This window comes from Periplaneta americana, chromosome 16 (assembly GCF_040183065.1).
Source record: "Periplaneta americana isolate PAMFEO1 chromosome 16, P.americana_PAMFEO1_priV1, whole genome shotgun sequence".
NCBI classification, from domain to species: domain Eukaryota; kingdom Metazoa; phylum Arthropoda; class Insecta; order Blattodea; family Blattidae; genus Periplaneta; species Periplaneta americana.
Window position 1 is genome coordinate 150,436,544 of NC_091132.1, and position 10,149 is coordinate 150,446,692.

Consider the following 10,149-nt stretch of genomic DNA (forward strand, 5'->3'; position numbering starts at 1 on the left):
CAATTCCGTTTCAGACCCAGTGAAAAACAAATAGCAATACAATATTAAAACTGTATTTCGACACCGGCATCCTTTATTTCTGCTCCTTCTGTCCTTACTGCTTATACAAGAAGACGATGAGCTGTAGCTTATAAGTAGGCCTATTTCGAAGACAAACGATTAATAAAATACATGGTTCACTAGTAATAAAGTTAAACTAAATACGGATAAAACCGCTACAATTCCGTTTCAAACCTAGTAATAGCAATCAAATATTGAAACTGTATTTCGACACTCGCATCCAAAGTAACGCAAAACTCTGGGGTAGGTCGTATTGTTGTTAGTATTTTGACTGGAAGGACATGAAAGAACATAATTGAGCACCCACGTGCAATAATGGGGTAAGTATGAATATATTTCGTAACTATTTACCCCATTATTGTACGTGGGTGTTCAATTACACACTAATAATTATCTGTGGTGCCACAGCCCTTGAAAGGCTCAGACAGACCAGCCGGCTGTTGGCCTCACGTTCACATTTCGATAATAATTATACTTTACTGTAACAAAAAAACTGAAAGCGTGTTTTGTCATGTTTCACCCACGTTACAAGCTTGGAGGTAAAGGTTGTTTACTACAGATAGGGCCTACTTTCATTCTATATCTTATGGTATAGTAAATAGTCTTGCAACGTGTAGAGACTGAGAAAACAATTTAATAAAATCATCCGAATCATATTCGTTCATTTTATAGGCAATCTTGCAGGTCGCATTTAAAAGAACCTAGGAATATTAACATTTTCTTCAGTATATTTGCTAGGACTTCTTGTCATATTACATGACAATTTTGCTTAGGTTATTCTTTTAAGCATTCCTTCTAGGAATAGCTCAAGTGTTTTAAATTTAGCGTACATAAGTTTAGATTAAGTTCCTAGCACGTATTTGACGAAATACTAGGTTTTTCCACTCCAGTTTAACTGATTTATGCAAACGAAATTAAGACAGCTGACGATTCTAATGTCAGTTATCACCACGTCCACTTTGTTTTGGGCGCATAAGTTCATTACCGACGGTCGTTCAATTTTCTTCAAACATGGCGGCGCAATGACCACTCTATATCTTTCTCTTTCTAACTCGTTGGTTGTTCCACACTATTGTTTTCTCGCTCCCAAGGTCCCAGAACAGTCTAGATAACACTCACGATAAATAAGAAACTAACCATAAGTGGAAAACAACTAAAATTCTACATTAACAATAGTAAATGTTGCAACAAAGCAATTAAACAAGAAGTTTAAAACAACTAAAGTTCTATATTTTATTATTCTATCCTTAGAAACTAAGGAATACAGAAAAAAAATTCAGTTGGAGAAGAACTATTTTGGTAACACTGAAAAAGCACAGAAGCACGCAGGAAAAATAGACGAGACGATAAAAGTCACCCTCGGCTCTCTTTTTGCGCATGCGCCATCGGTGTAGTATTTCCGCTTCCGGTGTGATGCTGGGCCTCGTTGTAAGCATAAAAATTGTTTTATTCACCGCATTCTAGATTCACCTTCTTCACGATCATATATTAATTTACATTTCGGTGATACAAGTTACGTAATTATAATAATAGTGCATTGATAGATTTCACAATTATTACTCCAGCTCCTGTTATCCAAGTCAAACGTTATTTTCGTATAATTGTATTCCAGAATATTTCCTCATAAGTCTTGATAGGCTATATGTATTAAGAGTTAATTTTTTGTGGTAGTATTGATATTAAACTTGGCTAACACAATATTCCATCTACAACTTCAGAGGGGCGGCAAGAACTAGCGCTAAGGTAGTTCTGGATATTTCAACTGTAAACCAACTTACGAATCTCGTGATATGCAAATAAATATCACCAAACGTAGGTGCCAACTTCAGAGGGGCTGCAAGACACTTTGTGTCCAAATTTATAAAACCAGGGGCAACACATCCAGTAAAATTAAGAGTGATCTCAACCTTGTTAACAATTCGAAGAGATATTCCTATGTAAATAAAGCGGCGAAATTAGCGCTGAAGTAGTTCTGGTGATTTCGGAAGTGAAAATTGTTGAATTTATAAGGGTTTCTTTTTATGTAGATACAGTTGATCGTATATGCATCATAGACAAATATATGCATGGCGTAACAAAACCCTAAACTAACCAAATCTAACCTGTCACAGATTCGTATATGCAATATGTATATAAGCGGGGAACTACTTCAGCACTAGTTTAGCCAAAAATTGAATTAATTTGTTTGAAAGATGAAGTAGGTTATAGGCCAAAGATTATTATTTGAACTCTATAGAGAGTAGTGGTTTGGTTCGACTGGAACATCTCGGAAAAAAGAAGATATATATATATATATATATATATATATATATATATATATATATATATATATTATTACCGGTATAGACCTATATTCATTATTATTTATTATTCCACAGTTGAGTAACAAAATGGACAAGGAACCATCCAAAAGAACAAATCGGCACACCCTTAGAACAATAGCATTTTAAATATCATGGTAAATTAGGAAACATACCACTAACTTTATCAGTTCCTGTAGGCCCTAAATGTTTTTATCCATCTAAACCACTGATAGAGGAGGTCAGCTGTCGAACATGTTAGTAAAGCAATTCACAATGCCGCTATCGTTCCTGAATTTGAAATCGGTGAATCTTCACACATGCAACAGAGTGACTCCACTTCTCTATCCATGATCCACATTTTTGTAGTTCATTTCAAATCTATGAACTATTGGGATCGAACAGTAATGGTCCTAAGACTTACCAAGCGGAAATAACACAGAGCTAACAGTTAATTAACAGTGTATGGTAATTATGTAGTAATAATCGGCCAGGCCTCCATATTCCCGCAATAGAGGTCCAGGGCACCTTCGTTATCATATGTATTTTCTTTTATTAAATTTCGTTTGTATATGTATGATTAACTTGTCATCCAGTATCCACTTTACACCCTGGATCTCTGTTGTAGTAAGACGATGGCCTGGCCGATACGACCTGTCGATGGTTTGTTTCTACACAATTATTAAAATATATGTATATACTTGGTAATGTATCTATCCTGGATCTCTATTACGGGAAGATGGCCTGGCTGGTGATTACTACTTAATTACCCAAAATTTAAAACTAACCATTATCAACACTCGTTTTTAGGTTGATTTTTTTTGTTATGATCGTCGTCGTAGGTGTGTGTTCGTTAATTGATTAGCAACGGCTATATAACTACTGATAATGGATAAATGCTTAATAAAGAAAATTGTCCCCATTGAAAGTGCAGTGAACGGGAATACAATGATAAATTGGGTTATATTAATGACAGTGAAACTAATGGCTCATCGTCGGGTGGCGATCAAAACCTTGTAATTCCAAAACTGGAAATTTTACAAGAGAAAGATATAATATTACTGTTACGATATCATGTTCAGTGCTCTATTTTATGTACATGTCTTAAATGTCTGTTTAAATTCGACTGCTTACTAAATATGGTATTGCAATGTTTGCATACCACAGGCATTATTACAGAAGTTTGAAAACTAATCCATCAATCTCGAATGAAAGTAAAAGAAATCCAGTTCACAATTACTGCGGTAAATAAAACATTTTTATGCTTACAACGGGGCTCAGCGTCACACCGGAAGCGGAATTTCTTCACCGATAGCGCATGCGCAATAAAGGGAGCCGAGGGTGACTTCTATCGTCTCGTGAAAAATAGCAAGGGTCCTACCTTCGAAATCCAGCAAGCTAGCCACCACAGCGCATTACTTCCGGCTAGTGACCACGCAGGCTACCCATCCGCGCAGCCACCTTGGAATCCATCACAGAAACACGCACCGTCTGATCCGGGCTTGATATTACACCTTAACTCACAAGTGAATTATGTCTGAAGTATCTCATAATCATTGTTTTAAATTTTATTAATGGAATTACACTACATTTTAGAGAAACATACGTTACTGTTTATGCATTCCATCTAATTTATATGGTTGAAACGCCGCCCTTCGTGATCGGGTTAAGCGAGTTACATGGTCTGCTTTACGGCCTGTATTAGATCACGATGGCTGTGGCACAGTCTATTGTTCCTAGTACTCTCAGCCCTCCAAGCGGCTAGCAACTATCGAGAGATTTGCAAAAAAATCATCCCAAGCTGTATATATAGTAGACTGTGATACAGTCTAGACTTCGCGCCCTGTGACTTCCATCTTTCCCCGAAACTTTAGGAACATCTTCGGGGACAGCACTATACATTCTGTGAAGAAATTCAGAGGGCTCTGAGAAGCCCTCGGAAATAGAGTTTGGGCTTCTTCCATGACGGCTTCACAAAACTCGTTCATCGAAACTTTTGCGTTTGGTCTCTTATGGAAAAGTTTCAATAAAAATTGCGTGAAATTGAGTGTATGTCCGTATATCCGCAGATTGTGCCTGCAGGTCCGAACTTTCGGCTTAGTAAAAGCACAGTCTAGTATATACAGTCGCGAAGCTCAATACGTAGTAAATATGCAAACATTAGATAGTTGCTCACCACTAGGATCGCTAATATCGCCTCATTACAGGTAATGCAAAATAGTACCGTCACAGTCTATTGTTCCTAGCACCCTCAAAACTCAAGCTTCGTGACTGTATATAGTAGACTGTGGTAAAAGTTTTCACTTTTAACAGTGAGATCTACTATGAGTGAACACACATTTATTATCATATGGCAGTTACCCGCTTCATGAACATTAAACATCAGTCTAAAGCGTATAGCAATCGAAAACTAAAGTTACAAGCATAATAGGAAAAGTTGGTAATCTGTTGCAAGACCGTAGACAATGACGCCACTGTAGATATAGTTTGAAAGAATATTAATAACATTCACAGTTCTTTTCGTAACAAACATGATTTTATTTCAGTTACAGTTTTTGTGCAATTGGTTCTAAATAAATATTTGTATAATGCATAGTGTACTTATTCAATAGTTTCATATACTCCGCCTTCAGAGCTTCGTACAGGATGTCTCCAATCTTTCAGGTCAAAATTATACAGATAATAGGGGACTGTAAACTGTGCATTTTGACATGAGGAACCAGTGGTCGGACGCCACGAGATCTTGAAAGTGTATGTGAGGGACGTTTCTGTAAGCTGCTTTAATTTTCATAACAAACAACTGCCTCCCGCTTCCATGGTGTTTGTGTGTGTGTGTGTGTGTGTGTGTGTGTGTGCGTGCGTGTGTGGGCGTGTGTGTGTAATGCTCAACCAGATTGACTCAACATCATTTGGTTGTAGCAGACCAGTACAAAGTTCCCATAGAGGATTTAAAATTAGCAAGTTTTTTTTACAGACATTTAAATGTTCCCAATCCATAATAGAATTTTTCTCATTTGTTATTGCTTACAAAATTTCATGCGCCGTTGTAATGCACGTATTGAGACAGGTGGACGCCATTTTCAACAACTTCTCTGAGCTTAGAGCTCAGAGGAGTTGTTACGAGGTGTATGATGTTTTGGAAATAAACATTAAATATCTTTTTGTTTGCAAGAGAATGTGGTTGGTTATGACCAGGGAACGGATTTATATGGACTAAAAATATATGAAATATGTAAATATATATGTAGTTATTTTTACCAAAATATGGAATTAAATATGGATTTTTACCAAAATATGGAATTAAATATGGACTTAAAATTATAAAAAAATGACTATGTACGTTAAATATTGGTACATTTTAATCAAACTAAACAAAAAATATAATGGACGTACCTTATCTTCCAATGTAGTTTCAACAAAACACAATTTTTATTGTCTGTTACCATAACAATAGGTTACAAACATTTCTTTCAAGTGCTGAAAAGTGAATCTTCTTCTATTGTCTCTGAGGATAGATTTATACTGACTAAAAGAGCGTTCGACGTCACAAGAAGTAACTGGTACATAATTCAATTTCACAATGTCTGCTGGGGATAAGTCCAAGTTAATCTTCACTGTTGATTCACCACTCATCACAGCAACAACCTTTTGTAGTTCTTCATATCCAGGGTTTTTTGAAAGTACAGTGTCCACCTTAGCTCTTACTGCATCTGCAACTTTACCTCTACCACGATTCAGTTGTTCCACAGTACTATTTATAATTTCAAAACTTTCAGATAGTGAAAGGTGCCTATTTTGGAGACTTTTGAGCGTTTTTATGATGCATGAAAATGTATGCTGAATGTGAGCTAAGTCATTCTTCACACTTATGTCACAGGTAACTGTTTTCGCAGTATCAATTGAGACTGCATCTTCAGAGTCCAATGCAAGGAGAACATTGTTAATAGAGTCTATATGTTCGGCATAATATTCAACTGCTTCTAGCCATGTACCCCATCTAGTTAAAATTGGCTTTGGTGGCAATGGAATTTCAGGGTACATTTCTTTCAACACGTTAACTCTACTGGGAGCTTTGAGAAATACTTTTTTCACTGATGAAATCAACAAATCTACTTTAGGGAAATTGTCTCTGACCACTTCTGCCACACGATGAAATGCATGCGCCACACAAGTAAAATGAGTCAATTTAGGATATACAACAGATAATGCTTGTCCAGCTTTGACCATATAAGGGGCAGCATCGCTAATAAAGAATAACACATTATCGTACATAATACCCTTTGGCCACAGGATACCCATAGCTTCGTTGAACAGTTTAACTATAGTTTTGTTATTGCACTTTTCTAGAACATCACAATGTAAAAGAATTCGTTCAGAATATTGTTCACTTAACAAACCGATAACTACATTACCAACAAGTCTACCTTCTTTGTCGGGAGTCTCATCAATGGAAACCCAAATTGAACTATCTTTAATTTCATCTCTTATCTTCTGTATTGTCTCATCGTAGATGGATGGAGCATACGTCTTCCTAAGTGTTGACTCATCCGGGATTGTATGTTGAGTATATTTTTCAAGGAATTCCCTGAAGACCTTATTCTTTAGTTTGTAGAGAGGAATATCAGCAGAGATGAGAGAACGGCACAGGTCGATGTTAAACTCAGATCTTACATTCGATGTTGTTGGTTGTGTTAAAAACAATTGTCTCTGCTTGGAATTTAGTTGTTTGTTGGCCTGATGTTTACTAGTTGTAATGTGTTGTTGCACCAGGAACTTTTGTGTAGATGATACTGCACACTGACACAAATTACAAAATAATATTTTATTGTCAGTTGATAAACCATCTTCTTTAAATTCTGAAATGTAACTTGTTAGTTTTGATTTTAAATTGACTGAATGACGTACTTTTGGCATATTTACCGTCTTTATAGTATGATTTACAAAACTGAACCTATGTGTACTCTGACTGGCATTTAACTGTTGAGCTGCACAACTGAAGTCTGTTAAAAATTTTAAATTAAATTAATACAGTTTTGTAACTTACTTTCCCATTGTTGATAGGACTGCTAATTTTCAAATAACTCTGATGTTAAAGGGATTACTGAACATGTGTTTAAATCTCTATTGTTGAAATGTATTTTTAAAAGTTAATGGAATTTTGTTTTGTTTTATTGTTAAACCTAATATAATATGGACTGTTTTATATGAAATATGGAAAATATATGGAAATTAACGAAAATATGTACTAAACTCTAAAATATGGAAAAATATGGAAAATAAAAGTAGGATTTTTCAACCCTACACATTGTGAAACATAAAGATAATGCAAAATATAAATTATATTAGCTTTATAAGTAAATATGTATTTACATATAAATCCTTTCCCTGGTTATGACATTGTCCACTTCATATCCATGATCACCTGGGCAACAAATTCTTACCTGCCTGTCTCATTGTACAACAGACATATTCAAGAGAGTGTAGCGAAATGTCATGTATTGTTCTGGGTCTATCAAGGCTTGTGGTCATCACTTTGAACAGTTGCTTTGAGATGTAAGTTGTTTGTGTTAAACTTTGAAGCAGCTTGCAAAAATGTTCTTCAAACTTATTACTTGTTCAAGACCTCTTAGCTCCAGAAATGTGTATTTCCGATCACTGGTTCCTGATGTCAAAATGCTCAGTTTAGAGTCCTCTACCGTCGGTATAATTTTAACTCTAAAGTTTGGAGTCACTCTGTATATAAAATGACATGTTTGTGGAATGATTTTTTCAAGTGGAGAGATGACTACAGGAAATTTTAAATCTTCAAATTAACGGCTAGTTACTAAATATCTGAACGTCATTAGTAATCCTTCACGCACACTAATTGCACTTCTCATTATTATATCATTTTCAATAATTTTCCGGAACATTATTCATCCATTCTTAAATATATATATATTTTTTCAAATCTTCACTACTAGTATTTTGAGGACATTCCTGAAACTTCATGTGTGATTAACTTTCACGATTTAACAACCACTCTTTCCTCCACAGCCGTTTTCGATTTTCTTCTGACGTTAAGAGAAGCAGCATTAAAAACAATGCAATCTTCATTCTGGTTTTTGTGATCGTACGCATCATTTTCACAAATGGAATTGAACTCGAACTTTTCACGTAGATATCTGATTGCTACACTGTGTGTGTGTGTGCGCGCTCGCGCAGCGGTTTTCCCGCTAGATCTAGCGTTTTTCGGCCTTAGTTTAGTGGGTCAAATTTATGAAATTTGTATTGCTGATATAGGGAGTTAGCGGGAATTTTTAGTACTCACAGCGGCAAAATAATATAATTTTATATTGACAATATAGCAATTTAGCGGTTTCTGCACGGCTTCACAGCGGATTTTTATGAATCGAGATGGCAACACTGTTTGTAAGTGTATGGTGACCATAACTCTAATGTTCTCGAAGAGATATCGCTAATGCTTGTAATCACAAGTAGAAATTAAAATCACAGCTTTCTCAACTGCAGCAAAGAAATAAGATTGTCGCCTGCCATTGTAAGTGCTAGGGTACCTACTGAGAATATAATTATATCTGAAAAATAAAAATAAATGCTGTGAAACGTACAAAATAGGTTATAATAATATTAGGATGTTGAACCAACATATGTATGATAAAAGTATTCCTTCAACTTCACAGAATTCACCTGGGGAGAAATATGATTAACTTTTATACTGCCTACATAAAAACATGTTACAGTAGAATATCGATTATCCGGCCTTCCGTGTCACCCTGTTAGTTTTTTTCTTTTTATTAATCACAGTAGTGTACGTATATACAGTACTGAACAATAACAAAGATTTTTTGAGTTAATTACATAAGGCAATTTACTGTACTGTATTATGAATAAAAACCATTTATTATGTACATGTGAGTATAGCGCCTTTCTACATTACTGGGTTCGACATTTGTCCCTTTAATTTTACAGGATCAAAAACCACATAGCGCTCTCATCCTCCGTATTATCCGGATTGTCCTTGGCTCATATAGTCCAAGATGCACTGGTGACATTAAAAAGTTTAATAACCAGTTCTCTCATGTTTCCTTATGTTATTAAACATACACGATGTATGGCCATGGTAATTGCAAATATTACCTATAGAATTAATTTAGCAACAGGTTCGCCCGAACTGGTGCGAACCGGCCGAATATCACCACTGCCAAAATGCATAACCGCATTACGATTTTTTCAGCTGTGTAGCTGTTGTTCATTTTCGATAAATGAAAATATTTGGAGAAACGAGCGTAGAGTGACTTCCGCCGATTCATAAATACCCCACATTGGAAACCCTCATATTGCGGTACAATTTGCCCAGAACTGGAGTTGTTTCTGATGGGTGGCTATCCTATGCAAATGTGGACAGAATTTAGAATGGAGTGTAGAGGTAAGCGTTCACTACAACGTATCCCATTCGTACGAATCGCACGCAACGGATATTTTAAGTGCAGTGCGTTCACTGTAACGGCTTCATCTCATCGCCTCATCGGATTCCCTATCAGCTGTTTAAAACATGACGTCATACGATATTGACATTACTGAAAGCAGAGGAGTTGAGGTTAGGTCTATTAATTACGTCTGTTAGCGAATAAGAATTTGTAATTGCTTCATGCGTCGTCATTGAAAAGGAAGAAACGAAAGAAATATTGGTTACATAATATATTTGCAAGAAACGACTTGATTACTGTAATGGGAACGCCTCAAATTATATAATTCTTTGCAATTTTCTACACGCGAAATAAGTTTTCCG

At 35.8% G+C, this 10,149-nt stretch overlaps 1 protein-coding gene across 1 annotated transcript in view; it reads left to right on the forward strand.

The window, feature by feature from the left end:
• The window catches only part of LOC138691317 (zinc finger protein ZFP2-like), a 499,579-nt gene that overhangs the window by 149,883 nt on the left and 339,547 nt on the right, over window positions 1–10,149 (forward strand). The gene's annotated exons all lie outside the window — the stretch shown is intronic.